General features: G+C 39.6%; 1 long non-coding RNA gene across 1 annotated transcript in view; it reads right to left on the bottom strand.

Annotated features, from left to right (window-relative positions):
• Positions 1-1,975: 1,975 nt before the first annotated feature.
• LOC118764016 overlaps positions 1,976-25,018 on the bottom strand; it is a 23,607-nt gene continuing 564 nt past the window's right edge. Inside the window, exons 2-3 of the long non-coding RNA XR_004999796.1 lie at positions 4,526-4,529; positions 1,976-2,215 (exon numbers count right to left, since the gene is read on the bottom strand). This is a non-coding gene — a long non-coding RNA (uncharacterized LOC118764016). The remainder of the gene's footprint in view (positions 2,216-4,525; positions 4,530-25,018) is intronic.

The raw sequence follows: 25,018 nt of genomic DNA, 5'->3' as shown, positions 1-25,018 counted from the left end.
TTAATTTTCGATTAAGTCAAGATTCTGGAATGCTTTTGTTTCTATGTTTGTATGGGTTCAGGTGAATTTAAGGCAGATTTTCCACAACCGGATGGCCTTCCTGTCAACTCTTACCTGTTTCCAATGAAGATAATATTTCCCCATGGTCAGACACGTTTTCACAAAAGATTAGAAATGAATGACCCTGCTTGTGTGACAGTGATTCTCAATTACGACTATCATGTCATGTCAAGATAAAGCAATACATACTCTAACACACACACACAGACATTCAGTTTCTATGCACCATATTCGTTTAGTTGGTTCAGGGCTGTTGTTGTTTGTCCCTTCTCAAGCTATGCTCGGCTCATAAGGGCCGGTTTCATTGGCGTATAGGTTCCCCACCTGGACAGGACACAGATCCATCACAGGTGAGCTGCTAGATGCAAGAGGAAGTAAATAAGAGAAAATTCTGGCGAAAATTCAGCAGAAAGGCAACAAGCTGGTAGAAATGTTTCCATGCCAAGTGAAATGCTCAGTGGTATTTCGTCTGTCCTTATGCTCTGAGTTCAAATTCCATCGAGGTCGACTTTGCCTTTTATCCTTTCGGGGTCGATAAATTAAGTACCAGTTTTGTACTGAAATTGATCTAATTGACTGGGCCCCTCCCCCAAACTTTCAGGCCTTGTGCCTAGAGTAGAAAACAAAGAGTCAGTGGAAGTTCGCGATTACCTTCTGCTGGAGCCGCATGGAGCTTAGGTGTTTCGCTCATGAAATTCGAACCTGGGATCCCTCGACCGCAAGTCTGCTACTCCAACCACCAGGCTATATGTCTCCAGGGTTGTAATAGAAAACATTTGCCTAAGGTGCCACACTGTGGGACTGAACCCAGAACCATATGATTGGGATGTGAACTATTGATTTGCATTGCCACACCTGTATTGGTGTACATTCTGTTGGTGTCAACTCACTGGAATCTCCCAAGACCATTCATGTCAGATTTTAACCAAGGTTTCCATTTAGATATAAACATAGGTGCTGGAATGGCTGTGTGGTAAGAAGCTTGCTTCCCAACCACATGGCTCCAAGTTCAGTCCCACTGCGTAGCACCTTGGGCAAGTGTCTTCTATAGCCTTAGGCCGACCAAAGCTTTGTGAGTGCATTCGGTAGACGGAAACTGAAAGAAGCCCGTCGTATATATGTGTATATATGTGTCCATCCCCCTCATCGCTTGACAACTGATGTTGGTGTGTTTATGTCCCCATCACTTAGCAGTTCAGCAAAAAAAAAACTGATAGAATAAGTCCTGGGGTCGATTTATTTGACTAAAGGTGCTGCTGCAGCATGGCTGTAGTCGAATGACTGAAACAAGTGGAAAAAAAGAAGGATAGGCATTCTGGTGTCAGTTGGTATGGAAATGGTTGTCAAAATGCTGTTTTTATTCAAAGGATTCCAGCTTTCTAAAGTCTGGAAGTCATTTAGCAATAGTCTTTGCAACACACTTAGTCACTTGTTAACTATTTAGTATGTCGTCAATGTATGGATATTATTGATGTAGCACTATACTGTGTGTGTATGTATAATGTGGGTGAGTGTTGTGTTGTGAATGCCTGGCCAGTCAGTGACAGCCACTACGAAGCCCCTTCAAAATGGTTTAGCCATCTCTCATCCTTCTTTAATTACTGCTTGAAGTAAAATGATCCAAAGGATATTACAATGAACTTTTGCTCATAGATTCTATCTTTTGAATGTTTTTATATATATATTTTCTTATATATTTCAACAATACAATTAATTAACTTTAATTAATGGTATTTAATTGATTTAGCCGTTAAGAATTAAGACTAGTTCCAGATTTCCTGTAAATGTTGCCTGTGATATCCAGGAGATTTATCTCTCGATCACCAAATGCACGTGGACCCAATACTAAGTACCGGCTCTGATCAGCTTCTTTGAAACTCTTTAAAGCCATTTATTTTATAGTAAAACAAGCAAGAGAGGGAAACCTAGGCTTTGCTTGAGCCATGCACATATTGGCTGGACATCTCACTTTTCAGTTTTCATTTGCTTGTAATCATTGTAAATAAAGAGTTTATTTCTTAAGACATGTTTTTATTGACCGTCTGAAGTAAGTGTTGCTGGTAAAACTTGATGGTCAGCGCTGACGTTGACCACTGTGCCTTGTACTCACTTGGGAAACATTACACACTGTTCTCAATATGGGATTACTCTTGCCCTGTTATTCTCTTGGCCAAAATACACACACAAACATGTATGTGTGTGAAGGGGCATAATTTAGTGGTAAGGGTATTCAGCTCATGATCATAAAGTCGTGAGTTCGATTCCCACCAATGCATTGTGTCCTTAAGCAAGACACTTTATTTCACATCGCTCCAGTCCACTCAGCTGGCAAATTTAGTTGTACCTGTTATTCAAAGGGACCAGCCTTGTCACACTGTCTGTGGAGTACTCAACCACTTGCACATTAATTTCACAAACAAGCTGTTCTGTTGATCCAATCAACTGGAACACTCGTCATCATAATCAATGGAGTGCCATCATATATATATATATAATATATATATATATATATATAGGGGGGAGAATTCACAAAAAACTAAAACAAGACGAAGACAGGTGGTGTAGACAACAAATAGATGTATTAGTATAACGCTCGGGAATTGAAAGTCTTTAACATTTCGAGCCTGCGCTCTTCCACAGAAAGAAACAAGGAGAGAAAACAAATGTGTGTAGTGGTTAGCGATCTATCATATATATATATATATATATATAGATATATATATGATTTAAAAATCTTCAAATACCCGAGTGACTGGCACCATAAACCTCCTATAAAGCGAAGTCTATTTTTAAACTAGTTTTTCGGTTCCAGTGGAAGCTAAGTTATTTTACAAATGTCTTTAAGAAGGACATGTCTCACAGTTTCATTTATCTCTTCTTATATATTTCTAATCTTGTAATTAAAGCCAGACAATATACTCAAGGCCAAATTTTAAATAGCTTTTATTTTCCTCTCATATTTTCTTTTTCCCTGCAAGTTAAACGTTTTAAAATATATTTTGGTATTTCAAAAGTATTGGGTGAAAAGATCTCCCAACTAATTTAATTTTATTGATGTTACAACTCAGAACTTTTCCATTTGTTCCTTTTTAAGCTGACCAAAACCTTAGCCAGTCTCTGTTTTCTGAGACCGTTATTTTATGTTGACATGTTACTGTTTGGAAGAAGTCTTAGTCTGCCGTAGCTGTCACTCGTCGCCCCAGGGAGCGGTTTCAGTATTAATAAAGAGTTTTTAGTCAAAATACATTCTTATGGTTCTCTCTCTATGTCTATCTTTTTGGTTTCTTTTACGGGATTCAGTCTTTGTGGTGCAGCTAGGATGTCACACCAGCTTCAAAGGCCTTACACAATCAGGGGACTGAGTCAGAGCCTGCGAGGTGCTGTTTGATCATTGAATGCTGGTATAAAGTTTGTGAAGAATGTCATAACAGGCGATGAAACTTAGATATCTGGCTGCGATGTGGAAACAATGGTAGTCGTCGCGATGAGTTCGATAATCGTCGCCAGGACTGCAAAAGAAAAGAAGGAAAGCAAATAGATAATGTTGATCATCTTTTTTTTCTATTTCATTGGAAGGGCGTTGTTCATCATGAGTTAAATCTACGTGGTCAGATGATAAAGAATTTTACTTGGATGTCGTGAGTTATTTGTGAAGGGGCGGTTGAAAGGAAGAAGTTTGAGATGAGAACACACAATGAACGCATTCTGCGGGAATAACACAGGTTCAATCGATTCTTATTGGTCATGTAGAGCATCGCAGTGTGCATTTGCAGCTGCTGTTAGTACCATCAAGTAACGGGGAAAGGAGGTGCAACTAGTGTAAATCTGAAAAATTCCACATCCCAAAATACCCACTAAAATCATTGTACACACGATCTAAGATATATATCGACCATATATCCGTTTCCTTATTACCCACAAGGGGCTACACACAGAGGAGACAAACGGATTAAGTCGATTACATCGACCCCAGTGCGTAACTGGTACTTAATTTATCGACCGCGAAAGGATGAAAGGCAAAGTCGACCTCGGCGGAATTTGAACTCAGAACGTAACGGCAGACGAAATACAGCTACGCATTTCGCCCGGCGCGCTAACGGTTCTGCCAGCTCGCCGCCTTATATCGACCATATATCAGTTCATGTGTCACTCCTCCGGGTCTCTTTAATAAGGCATAAGACGACTGTCGACCTCCAGCCGTCCTACTATTTGGGTTTGGTCCCTGAAGCGTCGCTAATTTCTGACGAATGATGAGATCAAAGAAAATTCCCTACGAGAGATGTGCACTACCCATGAATACAAGTCCTCAAACTGGGAAAAACGTTGGCAGTGGTTTAATAACAGCGGAGGGAAGGAAACTTGTCTGATTACATTGTTAATACAGCAACAAATTTATTTTTAGTTTAGTTTTGTTTTGGGCAGATTTCGTTACATATCCCTGTACGTGATCTGTCCAAAATGAAACCAAACTTTACAAGTTTTCTTTAAAGAAATTTTAGACTTCAATATCTACAAAACTGCCTATAGTCTTTTGAGGCGATGTCTATTAGTACATGTTGGATAAGTTCTTATTGGTCAAGTGTGGCAAGGACATACACTAACGGGTGTTAATTTACTGCCCTTGTACAGGGGAGAGTATTGCGGTCGGTTGGTTTCCAACAAAGACTCCTTTGGATGTGGAAAAAAATTTGCAGAAGAAATCTCCCTATGATGAGAGTGATATCTTAGATCGTGTGTACAGTGATTTTAGTGGGTATTTTGGGATGTGGAATTTTTCAGATTTACACTAGTTGCACCTCCTTTCCCCGTTACTTGATGGTACTAACAGCAGCTGCAAATGCACACTGCGATGCTCCACATGACCAATAAGAATCGATTGAACCTGTGTTATTCCCGCAGAATGCGTTCAGTGCATCGTTACTTGAAAATCCCTACTTAGTAGGGAACATAGAACGACAGAGTGAGACCTCAATTGTTTACTCCAAATATTGAATACTCTTTCGGCTGTAACCAAAAACACCTGGTCGGAAACTATCAACGAATCGGGGACACAAAGCTGAAGATTCTCTTCATTCCCTCTGTGAATACTATTCAAACAGATCGGTGCTATGCACCGCATAAAAAAAAAAAAGAAAGAAAAACCCAGAATGTGTTGGAAAGTCTTCTTCCCCGAGAAAGGATTCCTGAAATCCCGGTAGATACGTAGGGATAGTGAACACGAAAATCCTCCCCACCAACAAAGGTACTTGAACATTTCGAGTCCAATTTTCTGTATATTGATAGGAAAAGTAAGATTCTGATATTCCACCGAAACCGCCTGAACAATCACACAACATCTACACACTTGCAAAGAAAATAAAGAGTAGATGCGAGCTGGAGAATGGCACATACTCTCCTGCCAAACGATATTAAAACATAAAAAATGCCTGCTCATGATGTTGTATGCTGCCAGTACCACAAACAAGCAAAAGAGCAGTGTCCTAATTAAAAATAGACTGCATTGAGCGCTTTGTCATGCGTACATTCTACATTGATTAACTCTAAAGACTATAAAGACCCGGGTTATGTATCCAACACTGATGTTAGTTTTGTAAACCCCGCCTAGGAAATGATTTGGGTTTACTTAGCGAGCTTATAGTGGATAGGATTTCATGAAAAACTAGAAACGTTACGAGATTAGCACAGTGAAACTACATGATGAATGCTATGTTGTAGTCCAGTAGAGTAGAATACAAGACACTCAGTGAAGTCATCCTGTTCTATAGAATGTATATAGACTTAAGAATGTCTAAAGCTCTCTGAATAGCTCTGGAGAGCTTAATAACCTTGATACCAGGAATATACTGAACGCCAAGAAACCGAGAGTACCTCCGTGGTTAAAATGAAGGACGCCCTATATTCAACATTTCCAAAAAAATATCTTGAGTTTTACACTAGAAAATATCTTGCCTTTCATACTAGAAATATCCCAAAGCAAATAAAAAGAAACGAGCCACTTCTATGGCTCTGAGCGCTGGAGACGACGATTGGACAATTTCCTCCGGTGTAAAAGAGTACAGCGTGGATAGACTCATAAAAGACCTGATGCAAGTATATAAGGAATGGATGGAAGCACTCCGTCGGTTACGACGATGAGGGTTCCGGTTGATCCGAATCAACGGAACAGCCTGCTCGTGAAATTAGCGTGTAAGTGGCTGAGCACTCCTCAGACACGTGCACCTTAACGTAGTTCTCGGGGATATTCAGCGTGACGCAGAGTGACAAGGCCAGCCCTTTGAAATACAGGTACAACAGAAACAGGAAGTAAGAGTGAGAGAAAGTTGTGGTGAAAGAGTACAGCAGGGATCACCACAATCCCCTGTCGGAGACTCGTGGAGCTTTTAGGTGTTTTCGCTCAATAAACACTCACAACGCCCGGTCTGGGAATCGAAACCGCGAGTCCGCTGCCCTAACCACTGGGCCATTGCGCCTCCACATATATAAGGAATACAAAATGAACCACACCATTAACAATAGCTTTTGAATAGTTAACTTCTGAGACATTATACTGTATCTGACAGCAAGTAACTATCACCTCTGTATAAATCTAAATGAGAATATCATAAACATAAGCAAAAACTCCCTTCTCTGTCTAGTCATAATAAAGAACAGATAACATAAGTACCACAATTTCCGTTCTACCGTCTGCAGTGAGCATTTTCAACTGTACAACGCCCTGAGATACTCTGTTACTTGTTTCAGTCATGTGACTGTGGCCATGCTGGAGCACCGCCTTTAGTCGATCAAATCGACCCCAGGACTTATTCTTTGTAAGCCTAGTACTTATTTTATCGGTCTCTTTTTTTGCCGAACCGCTAAGTTATGGGGACGTAAACACACCAGCATCGGTTGTCAAGCGATGTTGGGGGGACAAACACAGACAAACATGCACACACACCACACACACATATATATATATACATATATATATATACATATATATACGACGGGCTTCTTTTCAGTTTCCGTCTACCAAATCCACTCACAAGGCTTTGGTTGGCCCAAGGCTATAGTAGAAGACACTTGCCCAAAGTGTCACACAGTGGGACTGAACCCGGAACCATGTGGTTGGTAAGCAAGCTACTTACCACACAGCCACTCCTGCACCTAGAGATGTGGCTTTACTGAAAAGAAAGCGTTGAAGGATCGCTTCAATATAAAAACAGAACAAGGAAGAGAAAAATATTTTAGTTTAACTCACCCTACAACAACCGAGCTCGGAACTTCCTACGACTATTAAAAAAATTTCCCAACAATACATTGCAAAATATCTTAAACTGCTCACTTAGATTATCCTGCAGTGGAGCAGCCATAATACTTGCTTATGGTACCAAGAAGAATTATCCGGGACTCACCTTTTAAGATCAGATACAATCAACACATACATCTATTTAGGTTAGAGTATGAAGAAGTTCTACTTCATTTCCACAATACGTCTGAGCATTTAAGGATAGTGGAGCTGAAAGTGTTTCTCTAACTTAGAACATCGTGGATCGAGCTGTATGTGTATGTGTGATATCATCTTGAAACAGCCACCAAGTTCACCATTCAGTGCTGAAATCTTATCACTGGCGTCATAGAAAGCCATTTCAACCAAGTAACTTTCATATTCTTCAAAGTTCTCCAGTCCAAGCAGACGAGCAGGGGAAACCCTCGTCAAACCAGGGTCCAATCGTTCACAGTATCTTCCTCAGTGCAGTAACAGTAACGCGATAAGGCGACGAGCTGGCAGAAACGTTAGCATGCCGGGCGAAATGCTTAGCGGTATTTCGTCTGTCTTTACGTCCTGAGTTCAAATTCCGCCGAGGTCGACTTTGCCTTTCATCCTTTCGAGGTCGATAAATCAAATTCCAGTTACGCACTGGGGTCGATGTAATCGACTTAATCCCTTTGTTTGTCCCCTCTGTGTTTAGCTCCTTGTGGGTAGTAAAGAAATAGGTATTTCGTCTGCCGTTACGTTCTGAGTTCAAATTCCGCCGAGGTCGACTTTGCCTTTCATCCTTTCGGGGTCGATTAAATAAGTACCAGTTACGCACTGGGGTCGATGTAATCGACTTAATCCCTTTGTCTGTCCTTGTTTGTCCTCTAGGACACACCTTTGCTAGGTAATTTTCTAGGATATACCTTGTTATTAGGATAATTATAAGATAATTACCCTAATAACAAGGGATGTCCTAGCAAAACTGTTTGGTTAATAATATGGAATAATACAATTGTTTTCTTTGAAACATATGTCGGAAGTAAAAAGATTTGAATAACACCCGCGTTTAACTCCATTTATTTATCTCTCTCTCTCTCTCCCCACACACAGACACATGTATATATGGGTACAGGACATCACCAACAGTAAACAACATGAAATACGCAAACAACGAAATAAAAGGAAAACAGGACAAGTAACATAAAGAACGACACTTCATCGGCTATCTCCTCCTCCTCCTCCTCTTCTTCTTCGTCTTGTTGTTGTTGTTGCTGTCGTTGTTCTTCTTCTGATAGATGCGACGGGGTTCTTTCAGTTTTCCGTGTATCAAATTCATTTACAAGTCATTTTTCGACCTAGGGTTATAGAAGAAGTAACGTGCCGAAGGTGCCACGCAGTGGGACTGAACCTGGAACTGCGCGATTGGGAAGCAAACTTTTTACCCCACAGCCACGCCTGCGTCTATGTATGTATGTTGTATGTATGTATGTATGTATGTATGTATGTATGTATGTATGTATGTATGTATGTGTGTGTGTGTGTGTGGTCGCCCACATGTAACTCTAAATATTTCCTCCATGAATCTCTCACAAACTGATGGGAATCTACCAGCTGCCGATCTAAGGAACGGGGGGGGGGGCAACTTGACAGCTCCCAGAAGGTTCAATTTCAAATCGATAATAAGCGCTGAGGCCGGTTTGATCTGAAGTTAAACGACAAGTTAATCTTTCGATTAAACCCCATAAAGGATTTAGTATTATTCCTGAAACATGTGTGGTTGCACAAACGATCCGTTGATAGAAACCGAAAGCATGTTGTGTATGTGTGTGTGTGTGTGTGCGCGCGCTAACATCTGGTCATAATTATTCAACCAATTGCTGTAACTCGTCAACATTCCCTTCTTGATATCGTTTTAAAACACAAAGTTTATTGTTGCTATTCAGCCCTAGATCCGCGCTGATCGAGCACGCATATGATGAAAGACAGTCCAGCCGTGACTATGCTGTTCCCTCGGCGAGCTGGCAGAACCGTTAGCACGCCGGGCGAAATATGTAGCCGTATTTCGTCTGTCGTTACGTTCTGAGTTCAAATTCCGCCGAGGTCGACTTTGCCTTTCATCCTTTTGGGGTCGATTAAATAAGTACCAGTTACGCACTGGGGTCGATGTAATTGACTTAATCCCTTTGTCTGTCCTTGTTTGTCCCCTCTGTGTGTAGCCCCTTGTGGGCAGTAAAGAATAAAGAAATAGGTATTTCGTCTGCAGCTACGTTCTGAGTTCAAATTCCGCCGAGGTCGACTTTGCCTTTCATCCTTTCGGGGTCGATTAAATAAGTACCAGTTACGCACTGGGGTCGATGTAATTGACTTAATCCCTTTGTCTGTCCATGTTTGTCCCCTCTATGTTTAGCCCCCTGTGGGCAATAAAGAAATAGACTATGCTGTTCCCTCCCCGCACGCCCACCAACCCACCCACTGACATTGTGTATTTAGCTTTGTTTTATGCCCTACATAAAAAGTGATGATCGGGCGTGTTTCAAGAGAAATTTGGCTTCTATTTCTAGCAAGTCTTAGAAGCCCCTTTGTAGTCTACTTGGTTATTATGCGGTTTACGTTCGTAAAAAAGTGAAAGTAAATCTTCTAAAAATGATGAAAGTAAATTGTGATAGACACACATGTAAACAATGTGACGTAAGCAATGTGTAGGACGTACAATACATTTAACATGAAAACCGAACATACATTTTATAAAAGATGAAAACAGTCACACTTCCCGGTGGTGTTCGTTGTTGGATATTTAATATTGTTGGAATGGTGTACCTCAGCTGTAATTTCTGAAATATTTAACACTAGCAGTATCGCCCGGCGTTGCTCGGGTTTGTAAGGGAAATAACAATATAAGCATTTTTAGAGATGTAAAGTATAATAGCCATCTCAATATGGCTAACCACAAAGGGGGGAGGGTGTTACTGTAGCTTTTTACGTTCTGAGATTTAATAATAAATTTTTAGAGAGTTACTTCCCTTATATTTGCCAAAAATGCATTAAAAATGGAAAAAATTGATGGTAAATTTTTTTTTAAATCGTAGACTCATCGTAGACTCATCGTAGACGCGCGCTAATACCCAGAAGGGCTCGATATGAATCACGACTATAAGATACCCGGTTTTGGTTAAACTGCACCGCAAAATGTGGGAGTAGTTAGGAATCTAAATCGTAGGAGACAGACAGCACACAACTTCACTTTTATATATAAAGATATCACAAGAAGATGCTATACACATGATCATATTAAAGGAGTTCTTTATGTTCTTGTTAGAAATTTTGGGATGATAAAGCGGCGAGCTGGCAGAAGCGCTAGCACGCCGGACGAAATATTTAGCGGTATTTCGTCTGTCTTTACGTTCTGAGTTCAAATTCCGCCGAGGTCGACTTTGCCTTTCATCGATGAAAGTCCTGGGGTCGATTTGCTCGACTAAAGGCGGTGCTCCAGCATGGCCGCAGTCAAATGACTGAAACAAATAAAAGAATACTCTGGCAATTCTTTCCTCCTCTTCGATCTCCATGATTTTTTCCTCAATTTGTGTTGCACTCTTTTACTCATTGGCTGCCACCAAGTCTATCATGCGCACTCACCCTGCACCCTGTGTTAAGTCCCTCTGTATCTGTCTTTCACTCTCTCTCCCCTTCTTATGTAAAGCGTGATTAGATTAACCAACCAACCAACCAACCAACCAACATTTATATTGGTTATTACGCACACACACTCACATACACTTTCACACCGCGCATTCACATACCCCCACACACACACATTCACACACACACACACTTATACACAATTCTCTCAAATTTCTCTTAAAATAGATTAGCATTAGTTAAGGACAGACATTTTACTTAACACAATAACGTTTATGAAAATCGTTATTTCGCGCTATTCGAAGGTTTAAGAAGGCATACATTAACCTAGATCAACTAATTATGGGGGTTTTCACTCCCACCTCAAGATCCGAGAAATAAGGACTTTATAAATTTCTTTATTATTATTAAAAATATCTGTTTTTAATTAATTCTCGTTTATTGAAGAGAAAAAAACATTTGTCTTATTATAAGATTTGAAGAACTCACAACATTTTCGAGATTTTTATAATTGGGTTCAGCTGAACCAGTGATCATATCCGGTTTTAATCACAATATCCTCTAGATTACTATCGCATGAGACTTGGCATAATAATAGTAGTAGTAGTAGTAGTAGTAGGAGTAGGAGTAGGAGTAGTAGTAGCAGCAGCAGCAGTAGCAGCAGCAGCAGTAGTAGTAGTAGTAGTAGTAGTTGTAAAAAGAAGAAGAAGAAGAAAAACAAGAACAACAACAGCAGCATCTACTAAAATTACTCCCGGATTGGCTGTGTGGTAAGTAGCTTGCTTACTCATAATTGACTCGTGATCTCATAATTGACTCGTGTAAAAACGAGAATTATAGAATTCTTTTTTTGGAGCCCCGGATTGCGGATGCAGGAATGCGTGCAAGTTGCAAGAAAATTACTCGGGGAAGGACTGTAGAGGTTTATCGCCTCCAATTTGTGTATAATTTGTGTTTTATAATTGTATGGTATTTTAAATTGTAAGAGGGTTAATACGTCAGTATATGCGTTTTTAAAGAACAATTTTTTAGAGAAGCAGAGGGTCGGCGGGCGCTTTCTGTCTTCTCCCATCTTCATCATTTTTGTATCATAATCATTCGCCTTATCTATGTGCTACCTACATGGCAAATTTAATGAATAAAAGTAGTTTGCTTATCAACCACATGGTTCCGGGTTCAGTCCCACTGAGTGGCACCTCGGGCAAGTGTCTTCTACTATAGCCTCGGGCCGACCAAAGCCTTGTGAGTGGATTTGGTAGACGGAAACTGAAAGAAGCCCGTCGTATATATGTCAACATCGCTTGACAACCGATGCTGGTGTGTTTACGTCCCCGTAACTTAGCGATTCGGCAAAAGAGACCGATAGAATAAGTACTAGGCTTACAAAGAATATGTTCTGGGGTCGATTTGCTCGACTAAAGGCGGTGCTCCAGCATGGCCGCAGTCAAATGATTGAAACAAGTAAAAGAGTATATAAACTATCTGATTATTATTATTATTATTATTATTATTATCATCATCATCCTCATCATAATCATCATCACGATGCTAGTAGATGCCAATATGGACTGCAGGCTCTGGAATGTGGCGGTGCCATGATCTCGAATGCCAGCAAAAGATGCCTAAAATGTTCAATGCCATTCTTTGTGTACACATACATATATACACACATTTGAATACACCTTGCCATTCACAAATAATGAGTACACACAGGAATGTATACATAGTGCTCACACACATATTGTATACATACATACATACATACAGTAACTCGAAAAAATGTGCGCGCACGCACACACACGTACTCACACGCAGACAATCACATTCGCGCATGAACATACACAGACGTATATGCAGGCGCTACACGTATTCGCATTATACTTACACATCACACACACACACACACACACACACACACACACACACACACACACACACACACACACACACACACACACACACAACACACACACACACACACACACATCACACATGTACGCACATACACACTTCACATACCTATGCATATACACACCTTTGACTTACCTTTTGTGATCCAATGACCTCGATGTCGTCTGGTTAGAGAAACGCTAGCTGGCGAAATGCTGAGCGGTATTTCGTCTGCTGTTACGTTCTGAGTTCAAATTCCGCCGAAGTCGACTTTGCCTTTCGTCTTTTCAGGTATCAATTAAATAAGTACCAGTTTACGCACTGGGGTCGATGTAATCGACTTAATCCGTTTGTGTGTCCTTGTTTGTCCCCTCTGTGTTTAGCCCTTTGTGGGCAATAAAGAAATAAGAGAGACGTGGAAGGTGCGGAGCAGTTACGGAGAGGAGGAGGGGGGAGGAGGTAATGAATAAAAAGGGAAGAGAATGGCAAAAGAAAATACAGGAATAAACAAAGAAATAACAAAACACACACACACACACTCATGCATTAACAAACACTAATAACACATACACACTACATTAACATCAACACGTACACACACGCACACACGCACACGCGCGCACGCAGACACACACCTACTGGTATACACAGACACACTGATAATACACACACCTACATAAGCATACGGTTATTAATTAATCCGGTGACTCCTCAGCTGTAGGATCTCGGTGACAATCGGTATAAAAGTGAAGCCTGCTGCTAATAAATGATTGTATAAACCCGGGTGAATGACTTCGCCAGCGGTCCGATGATGAGGGTAACACGACCCTTACTATTAATCTCTACTAAGTTAAAGGATGAGGTACCGAACGATCTACACCATTTGTCTTTCATATCCATCATAACTACCCGTCTGATAAGGGTACACCATATGTGCGCGACATGGTCATCTCATATCAAGATAAACAGCGTATGACCTTGCAGGTGGGGGCCGAGTTAGAATTTTCTTCTGATCCAGTAACCCATACCGCTCAAAAGGTCCCTGAATAAGGGTTGTTTGAAGATGTTGAACGAACCCCCCATGTTTCCAGAGGTGAATTATTCAAATCCCAAAGAATCCCTCTCAACACATGGCTATGATGCTCCTCCACTACTTCTGCTCGTGATCAGAGATGCACATATCGTCAGCCACCAAGGGATATACTCAACTAGTTAATATCAAACAACTGACAAACATTTCAGTGGTATTTAGCAGAATATTTGCTGTAGCCCATCTTTTATACCAAGACAAAACATGTACATGATAACACTTCCAATCAGTTAAGATCAAAAGCCATGAAAACCACTGCCTGGTACTGCATCAGGGCATTTATTATTATTATTATTATTATTATTATTATTATTATTATTATTATTATTATTATTGTTATTGTTCAGGTCACTGCTTGGAATCGAACTCGGAATCTTGGGATTAGTAGCCCGCGCTCTTAACCACTACGCCATATGCCCTGAACAACAACAACAACAACAACAACAACAACAACAACAACAGCAGCAGCAGCAGCAGCAGCAGCAGCAGCGAAAAATACCTTAGGAATGAGAATCCAGTTCGAAATTTCCCCAAGACACCTGAAGAAAACTGGAGGGTATATCAGCCGAAACGTTGTGCTAACAACAAACAAGATGAGGACAAATATCCGTCGAATGTAAATAATGTAAATAATGAACTCTAGTGAGGTTTGAACACAAAGCGTCAAGGAACGTATCTAAATACGGAATATTTTTAGATGGCGCTGGGGTGTACTCAGCCAATTAAATTAACTCCCAATACTTGACTGTTAATTAATACTAAAATAATATGAGCTAGGGGAGAAAACCCAAATGAGCCAATTACATGAATTTGGTTAGATAAATTAAGAGGTGGGATGTATTGAATGCATCACATAAAACGTCCTTATGTGAAATTTACCTCTTAGTTGGAGAAAGAAGTAAAAACCGAGCAGCAGATATTAGCGACAATCCAAGAAGGTGGCTGGGTGGTCATTACAAAGAATTGTTCTCTCATAATTAGTGACGTATGTTATAATTATCTATTATACTTTTTTACTTGTTTCAGTCATTTGACTGTGGCCATGCTAGAGCATCACCTTTAGACGAGCAAATCGGCCCCACCCAGGACTTATTCTTTGTAAGCTTAGTACTTATTCTATCGGTCTCTTTTGCCGATTCGCTGAGTTACGGGGACGTAAACACACCAGCATCGGTTTTCAAGCGATGTTGGAGGGACAAACATACACACACACACATATATATATATATACATATATACGACGAACTTCTTTCAGTTTCCGTCTACCAAATCCACTCACAAAGCTTGGGCCAGCCCGAGGCTATAGTAGAAGACACTTGCCTTGGGACTGAACCCGGAACCATGTGGCTGGTAAGCAAGCTACTTACCACACAGCCACTCCTCTTAATGAGTGATCTTTGTTAATCTACATAATTATCTTTACATAGAGATGAGGCTGAAACAGCTGCAAAAAGGATGAACCAAGCTTGATACATTTCTTCCCCCGTGTAACTCTTTTTCTTTTCTCTCCTCAGCTAAATATGTTTACTTCATTTTTTGTTAAAAATATTCAAAATTATAATTTACCAAAATTAGAAACGTTCATTTCGAAAACACTTAGTAATAGGGACATAACAATCTATGAAAAGGAATTTTAATGAATCGATGCGATAAAATCTGCAGATCAAATACTTTAAGATTATTAAATGATATTGATTATAAATTTCAACTCATCGGAAATAGGTTATTTGAGCCAGAAATTCCCTGTTTATTGTGTTCGTTCGATCTTAGCTGTTCCCCTATGATGGTGTGTGTATCATTCAATCGATAGATCATTACCGCTGCTGCTTTGCTTCACGCCGAACGACAACATAATCTGAACTGTTTCAGAATTTATTCAACAACTCTGGAACACACAATTCCAATTCTATATTTCTCAGATGAAGAATTTATATTGTGTACACCGTTTACGTTAGTTGGAATGGTACTGTCCAATCGGTACAGAACCGGCATGAGACATCAATGGAGATTTCTAAGCCTTAAAATTTCATTCTGTCATTGCTTACGGGTATAGCCAAGTGGATTATTGGCTCTGGTTAATGCAGTGCAATAACATAGACGTTATGAGTTCATTCCTAGGCAAGGCACTAAGGTGAATCACAAGGCATCTGAAGAGGGCTGAAGGTGGCTGGGTGGTATTTACAAAGAATTGTTCAGCCTCATCTCTATGTAAAGATAATTATGTAGATTAACAAAGATCACTCATTAAGAGGAGTGGCTGTGTGGTAAGTAGCTTGCTTACCAGCCACATGATTCCAGGTTCAGTCCCACTGCGTGGCACCTTAGGCAAGTGTCTTCTACTATAAACCTCGGGCTGGCCCAAGCTTTGTGAGTGGATTTGGTAGACGGAAACAGCCGAAAGACGTAGGGAAAGCAATAATCAAGATGAAGACACCAGTTCGACTATTGTTGTATTGCACCGACGCATAAACGCAATAGACTGGCACTCCGTCGGTTGCGACGACGAAGGTTCCAGTTGATCCGATCAACAGAACAGCTTGCTCGTGAGATTAACGTGCAAGTAGCTGAGCACTCCAAATACACGTGTACCCCTTTGCATACTTCTCAGGGAGATTCAGTGTGACACAGATTGTGAGAAGGCTGGCCCCTTGAAATACAGGTACTACTCCTTTTTGTCAGCTGAGTGGACTGGAACTTTATTTCGCGTTGTTCCAGCGGACAAAAATGAGTAGTACCTGTATTTCAAGGGGCCAGCCTTCTTACAATCTGTGTCACACTGAATCTCCCTGAGAAGTATGCAAAGGGATACACGTGTATTTGGAGTGCTCAGCTACTTGCACGTTAATCTCACGAGCAAGCTATTCTGTTGATCGGATCAACTAGAACAATAAACATAGAATATGAATATTCTACAATATATTAGAGAATAACAAGTCATCAGGAAGTTTACTATTTTACACTTTCTAATGAAATGTAAAAAGTATATCTTATAATATTATTATTACAAATTTGGGATATTTATAAATAGATAAGCAACTCCTATTTCAGGATAACCTCATGGTATGGTATACGCAGAGAAAATTACATCAAATAAAATAATTAAAATATCATACAATAAAATTAGTTAAATAAATATATCTTACCTGTTATTAATCTGTGAGGAAAGTAGGTAGTACAAGTAATAGCTACACGTATTTCTGCGCTAGTGGGGTGTGTATTAAGGCTATACTTGATACATAAATCCACCAGTGCGTCCTCAGACTATGCATATTATTATTATGTACGGGTAAAAGTTAAAAATTTAAAGTTTAAAATCATTTTAAAAATAAAAATTACAAATATAATTTTTAAAATATCAAATACCTAAAGTACAATTAAGATATATATTGAAAATGCTCCACCTAAGGAAATTATTAACGATTAAATTAGAAATATATCAAATCTTATAATATATCTAAATAAATATTATAGAAATTAAGGTGAAACTAAAGGGTTTGAACCGAGCAAAAAAAAAAAAAAAGAAAAAAAAGATGAATAGTGTAATAGGTGTAAAACAACTTGCCGTAAACAAATACGAGAAAAAGATGCGCGCTCGCGAGCGAGGGGTCAGGGAGAGGGCTCGGAAAATTCACATCGTCCGACCATGATCTTTAAACTCTAGTGTTTGACCCGAGCAAAAAAATTTTAATAGTGTAATAGCTGTACAACAACATATAAATGAATATAAAAAAATACGCGCTCGCGAACGGGGGCGGGGGGGGGGAGGACTCGGAAAATTCACGTCGTCAATTCACACCCAAAATACAAGAAAATACTGTTTTTTTTTCAATTATTAGGTATTTTTAGTAATTTTATGCACCACATCTTAGGGCTTATTACTATTATTTAAGGTGGTAGAGCTGGCAAAATGGCTTGGCTTGGTTTCGCTTGGTTTGCCTTAGCTTGTATTTATATTTATATTAAGACTTTCAGGATAGGAGTATAGAAATATAAACATAAATATGAAATATAACAATATAAACATAAAAATCTAAAAAAATATAAGGTGTATTATGAAGCTAGAAAATAAATTAAAAGAGGCGTTTGAAAGTATTAGTCCAAACCCGCGGCCGTTTCACAAAAGCTTAGCTTCCTCAGTTGTCGGCTGATATATCCACTCCGCATTGCGAGCATTCAAACAGGATACGTCTTCGTCAAAGCAGTTGCTGCCGCAAAGCAAATTAAATAAAATTTGCAATTTACGGAGCGTCAAAGTTGGTAACAAATACAGGACAGTCAAAACAAACGGTAAGTGCTGTTTAGCCATAAGAAGGTGAGGTGCTCAACGTTGGAGAAACAAGCTTTCACAGGAGACAGACAAGAATGCGTCTTATCCCTGTAGCTGAACGAGACCAAAGAAAGAAATTCAGTTAGAAATTATTTAGTCATACATAATAATGTCGTCGCTTACATTCGGGCCTTCAGGTTTCTCTCTAAAAGATACAATAATCGTCGCACTTCTTCAGCTGTCGCAAATCTAGCGCACATGTCACCATCCATTACAAACACGAAACAATACACGAAAAAAATGTCATGAGGTCATTTCTTCTTTTCTTCGTACAAGGATCGTAGTAATATTTTGCCAGAACTGGGCAAAATCCCTTCTATGTTTCCCTTAAAATAATTAAAGATATAAAGTATTAAAATAAACAGATTATATCAGGTCATCCCATAAGTTCTGTCCGAAGTTTGAATAAAGAAAACAAGCGATCAAATGTTATATTTAATTGAAATTTAATCATTAATGTACGTTCCTTGATTATCTATGACTTCCTTCCATCTATTTACAAGCTTTTTGATCCCATCAATGTAAAACTCTTTTGGTTTCAAAGCGAAGAACTCTGAAATGTCAGTTTCGACCTCCTCCTTGGCTTGTGAAAGTTATGTCCCCAAAATGATTCTGTAAACTACGAAACAAATGGTAGTCTGAAGGAGCAAGGTCGGAAGAATAAGGTGGATGAGGAATTTTTCCCAACCAAGCTCTTCGATCTTCTGTCATGTGATCTTTGCAGCGTGGGGTCGCGCATTGTCCTGATGAAACATCACTCCTTTTCGATTCACTAAAGCGGGTCTTTTTTTTCTTCAAAGCTTGGTTCAAACGCTCTAATTGCTGACAGTAGACTTGAGTATTCATTGCTGCATTAGGTGGTAACAATTCGAAGTGAATTACTCCTTTGCAATCCCACCAGCTAGAAAATTCTTCTTTTAATTTCGTTCGCTGTGGATCCAATATATTCTTTATTATTAATATTGTTATTATTATTAGAGGTTACTATACATTTATAAATTACGTTATCTAGATTGCAATTATTATTAAGTCTACATTTGGATTTGTCTTTATATGTGCATTTATTTAAAATACGGTTATGTTTATTGTTTGTGATAGTTCTGCTGTAGCAATGGTTAATATTAGTTAAATTATTATTATAAAATTTGTTTAATTTGAAATTGTTTATTGGGGATATAATATTACTTCCTTGTAGAATATTGGAGAATATTTTCGAGTACGTATTGTTCTTTTTAAAGGATGTTTTTATTATGTTCAAAATTTCTTTAATAATATTAGTTTTAATTTGGGCCCCATAAGGGATAATTAGGCATATAATTTCCTGATTATTATTATTATTATTATTATTATTATTATTTATTATTATTATTATTATTATTATTAATTTTCATCGTTGTCAGTGTATTCTTCGTGGGTATATAATAATTATGCTTAGGCACAAGGCCTGAAATTTGGGGGGGGGGATCAGTCGACTAGATCGATCCTAGCACGCAACTGGTATTTAATTTAATATTAGATCGACCCTAGTACGCAACTGGTATTTAATTTATGGACCCATGAAGGGATGAAAGGCAAAGTTGACCTCGACGGAATTTGAACTCAGAACGTAAAGACAGACGAAATACCGCTAAGCATTTCGCCCGGCGTCCTAACGGTTCTGCCAGCTCGCCGCTGTTTTTGCCAGATGTTATGACTCTATGAATATAAAATGCTAGGAGGTGTCCAGAATAGTTGTAATCCTGGTAAAAGACTAAATGAATAAAATCTCTATATAGGCGCAGGAGTGGCTGTGTGGAAAGTAGCTTGTTTACCAACCACATAGTTCCGGGTTCAGTCCCACTGCGTGGCACCATGGGCAAGTGTCTTCTACTATAGCCTCGGGCCGACCAAAGCCATGTGAGTGGATTTGGTAGACAGAAACTGAAAGAAGCCCGTCGTATATATATGTATATATATATATGCGTGTGTATATTTGTGTGTGTCCCCCTAGCATTGCTTGACAACCGATGCTGGTGTGTTTATGTCCCCGTTACTTAGCGGTTCGGCAAAAGAGACCGATAGAATAAGTACTGGGCTTACAAAAGAATAAGTCCCGGGGTTGAGTTGCTCGATTAAAGGCGGTGCTCCAGCATGGCCGCAGTCAAATGACTGAAACAAGTAAAAGAGTAAAGAGTAAAAGAGTATTGCATAATTTGTTTGATTGGTTTATATTATTATTTATAATTACAGCAATTAATATAATAAGAGCCGTGTTTCTCCGTCCATCCGTCACACGATCTTCCAATGATTTCTTGATTATGAAAAGAAGTTCTATTATGGCATCATTTTCATCGCTAAAGAAAAATGATGTTTTTTTAACAGAGACAACATTTTTGATAATTTTTTTCTTTGTTTTATGTTTCGTCTGAAAAATTCGATTCCTTTCTATGATGACGTCATAATTTATTGATTTCTTTTATAAAATACTCGGTTGATGATTTTCAAATAATATATTTGGAGAACCGAAATAAAAAAAAAAACCACACTGAATTTCTTCAGACTATTCATTAAATTCGCAAATGCAATGTAAGGGAAAATAAAGCTTGTAATTTATTTTTGATCAAGTTTGTATATCCGCACCATCAAAAACAATGGCTATGAATAATTCACTCTCAATAAACGGTGGGAAAATGATAAAGAAAGAGAGACTAGAGTGAGAAAGAGAATGGTAATAAAAATAGCGAGATTTATTGAAACCTTCTGTCAATAAACAATTGAATTCCATTGTAAACTATTTCGAATTATTAAATGCAGTTTTTTGTCTACAATTTGAGGTAGATAAACCTTCTGTCAATTCTGCTGTTTGTAAAATAAATTTATTATTTTCACTCAAATATTTGTCTATATACACTCTTTTACTCTTTTACTTGTTTCAGTCATTTGACTTGCGGCCATGCTGGAGCACCGCCTTTAGTCGAGCAACTCGACCCCGGGACTTATTCGTTTTTGTAAGCCCAGTACTTATTCTATCGGTCTCTTTTGCCGAACCGCTAGGTAACGGGGACATAAACACACCAGCATCGGTTGTCATGCAATGCTAGGGGGACAAACACACACACAAACACACACACACACATACATATATATATACATATATACGACAGGCTTCTTTCAGTTTCCGTCTACCAAATCCACTCACAAGGCATTGGTCGGCCCGGGGCTATAGCAGAAGACACTTACCTAAGATGCCACGCAGTGGGACTGAACCCGGAACCATGTAGTTGGTTAGCAAGCTACTTACCACACAGCCACTCCTGCGCCTATATGAAGCAAAATATTCTGAAAAATGAAACGATTTTTGTTAAATAATATTAAATTATTATTAAAACTTCACCGATAAAAACAACCTAGTTTTCGAAAATTAGCCAATCTAAAATCTCTGAATCTAACATTTATTTTTCTGATTATGAAATTAGAGGTAATTACTTATAACTTACTCCAAATACTCTTTGTATTTAATGTGAACATATTCTATATTAAATATATAATATACAAGCCTTGTATAGAATGAATATTAAAGGAAGATTTTTAAACAGAGAAACAATTTAAAATTTGACTCGCTTACCTTCAGCAATGCGACAGGCATCGAACGAGTGACTAGAATAATTATTAACATTACATTGATCTTTATATTTCTATATCGATCAGGAGGCGCAATGGCCCAGTGGTTAGGGCAGCGGACTCGCGGTCATAGGATCGCGGTTTCGATTCCCAGACCGGGCGTTGTGAGTGTTTATTGAGCGAAAACACCTAAAGCTCCACGAGGCTCCGGCAGGGGATGGTGGTGATCCTTGCTGTACTCTTTCACCACAACTTTCTCTCACTCTTACTTCCTGTTTCTGTTGTACCTGTATTTCAAAGGGCCGGTCTTGTCACTCTCTGTGTCACGCTGAATATCCCCGAGAACTACGTTAAGGGTACACGTGTCTGTGGAGTGCTCAGCCACTTACACGTTAATTTCACGAGCAGGCTGTTTCGTTGATTCGGATCAACCGGAACCCTCGTCGTCGTAACCGACGGAGTGCTTCCATATCGATCTATCCAACGAAATGTAAGGATCACTTTATCCATACGGTGATTCCTCCTCCTTTTTAAACACTTCTTCCTTCTCCTCATGTTCCTCTCTCTCCTCCCCATAAAGGGTCCATATCGGTGTCATCTTCTGCTCCTTTTTTACGTGGAATCAAAGCGGTATCACCGGAATGCCTCCTGGCCTGGCTTCCTGATTCTATAGTTGAGTAGTATTTCGCCATGTTGTACCAAGAATTAAATGTTTCAATGGAGTGAGTGACCTTTCTTTTATTTTTTTTTCACTCTTTAATTGCTTGGTACGGAGGAAAAGGCTACGTTCGCGGCCTTCGCATGAAACGCTCCGAGACCAGTGAGGTCAATGTGGTTGATGCCTTACTTGAATAACTGCAAGTCGACAACAGAAGGCAAAAGGTGGTCCGGTAGGTAATTCCAGATAGCTGATGTTCGGGTGAAGAAAGATTGGAAATAATGGTTAGTTCGGTGCTCATGGTTATAAGTGGAGAAATATGGGTAACGAGAATTAAGTCAGTCGGGTTTGTGTAGAGATGGCGAGGAACTTACAAGATTGGAGGAGCGGCGGTCACTGCAATAGTGTCTGTGGCTCAGTGGTTGATGTGCTGGTGAGTGGCTCCTTTTAGAACCAGCCTAGCATATTCGTGTTGGCACAAACAACACAACCCCACATGTAGGCCCAGTTTTTTTAGGGAGTTAGTAACTATTGGGATCTGACGTATTTTGATCCCTAAAATCTTTGAGAAATACTTCAGCCTTGTTTTCCGTGTTGTGGATTATCTACAGTGGTAAGGATTAACATTTGCTGTGGATTATCTACACTGGTAAATATTAACATTTGTATTGACTTTAAAGGCTTTAGTTTCGGGTTTATCATGACAAATGTAAGAAATGTGGGGGATATAAGTTTTGAATCCCATCATCGCCATGTGCCCCTAAATGAAAGATATTAGTGGAATCAATTATCGGTAATCAAGAAGTACAGCAGAAATGTCCGTAAACTTTTTACCGGAACACTGTAGGATTTGAACTCAGAATATCAAATACCACAATGTATCCCGTTCGATGCTCTATTGATTTCTGTAGTTCATACCACTCTTGACTGGTTCTTTGTTATCGACCTCCATTCCCAGAAGGACGAAAGGCAAAATTGACCACAGTGTCATTCGAACTCAAAACGTAAGAATCCAAAACAAAAGCCGCAACGTTTTACGTCTGATGCTCTAGACTCCTAATTCGCTGCCTGCATTTGGACTTGGTTTCCATTGAGGATTAGGTTTCCGGTCTGGACCTGGTTTCCGGTTTAGTCCTAGTTTCCGGTCTGGATCTGCTTTTCGGTTTGAGGATAACTTGATGTATTTGATTCCTACTGCAAACAACTCATGAATCGTAATGCCTGCTCCACTTTTCCTGCACCAACTTCGGAGTCCCTGTCAAAAGATCATGGGTTGTGCCCTTCTCTGACCAAACCATTTAAAAAACAAATGAGTAAAAAATAATGGTTACAAATTTTGGCACAAGGCTAGCAATTTAGGGGGGAGGGGTAAGTCGATTACACCGACCCTAGTGCTCAACTGGTACATAGTTTATTGACCCTAAAAGGGGTGAAAAGCAAAGTCGACCTTGGCTAAATTTGAACGGAGAACGTGAAGACGGACCAAATGCCGCTAAACATTTTGTCTGGCGTGCTAACGATTCTAATACAATATAACCCCCAAAACGACAAGATGGCAGAATCGTTAGAACACCGGGCGAAATACCGGTCTTTCGTCTGTCTTTACGTCCTGAGTTCAAATTCCTCCGAAATCGACTTTGCCTTTCATCCTTTCGGGGTCGATAAATTAAGTAGCAGTTGCGTACTAGGGTCGATCTAATCGACTGGCCCCCTCCCCAAAAATTTCGGGCCTTGTGCCTAGAATAGAAAAGAAACAATATAAGCCCCAAACATTTAATACCAATAAAAATGCTTCCTTCTCGAGCCATGCCAGGCTCATGAGGGTCGGTTTCCCGGTTTCAATGGCATATAAATTCCCCCACCTGGATAGGACACCGGGCCGTCGCAGAATTACTCCTTTTTTACCAGCTGAGTGGACTGGAGCAACGTGAAATGAAGTGTTTTGCTCAAGAACATAACGCATCGTTCGGTCCACGAATCGAAAGCACAATCTTACGAACATGAATCTAGCACCCCTAACTACTAAGCCACGCGCCTCCCCTCCAAATGTATAATAATCTTGAAAAATTAAGCTCGATCCCTATCAAGATGTAGGACAAGATACTGTGATAGCCTGGGCTTCAGAGACCCACAGCTCTTCAATATCCTCCCGAAGAACCTGAGGGACCTGCATGGGGTGGATGCGGATGTCTTTAAAGTAGGACTGGATCTCTTCCTGTCAGGTGTCCCGGATGAACCAACTTCACGGCAGGAGGTGCAGATGAGGGCAGCTGCATCAAACTCTCTCATGCACCAAATGGCAGTTGCTAAAAAGCATTCGTGAAGTAAAATCATGTAGCAACACCAAATGGCGGTGCCCCAGCATGGCCACAGCTCGTGAGCTGAAACTAGATAAAATGATAAAATGAAATAAAAAATGAAATAGCTGTACAAAATAAGTGGGAAAAGAAACATTGCTTTCAAATGTTGGCAGAAGGCCAGCAGTTTGTGGGTGGGGGAGTGAGTAAGTCGATGACA

Source organism: Octopus sinensis, linkage group LG6 (genome assembly GCF_006345805.1).
Source record: "Octopus sinensis linkage group LG6, ASM634580v1, whole genome shotgun sequence".
In the NCBI taxonomy this organism is placed as follows: Eukaryota; Metazoa; Mollusca; class Cephalopoda; order Octopoda; family Octopodidae; genus Octopus; species Octopus sinensis.
The sequence above is the reverse complement of the archived record's forward strand: the minus strand, read 5'-3'. Positions and strand labels throughout refer to the sequence as shown.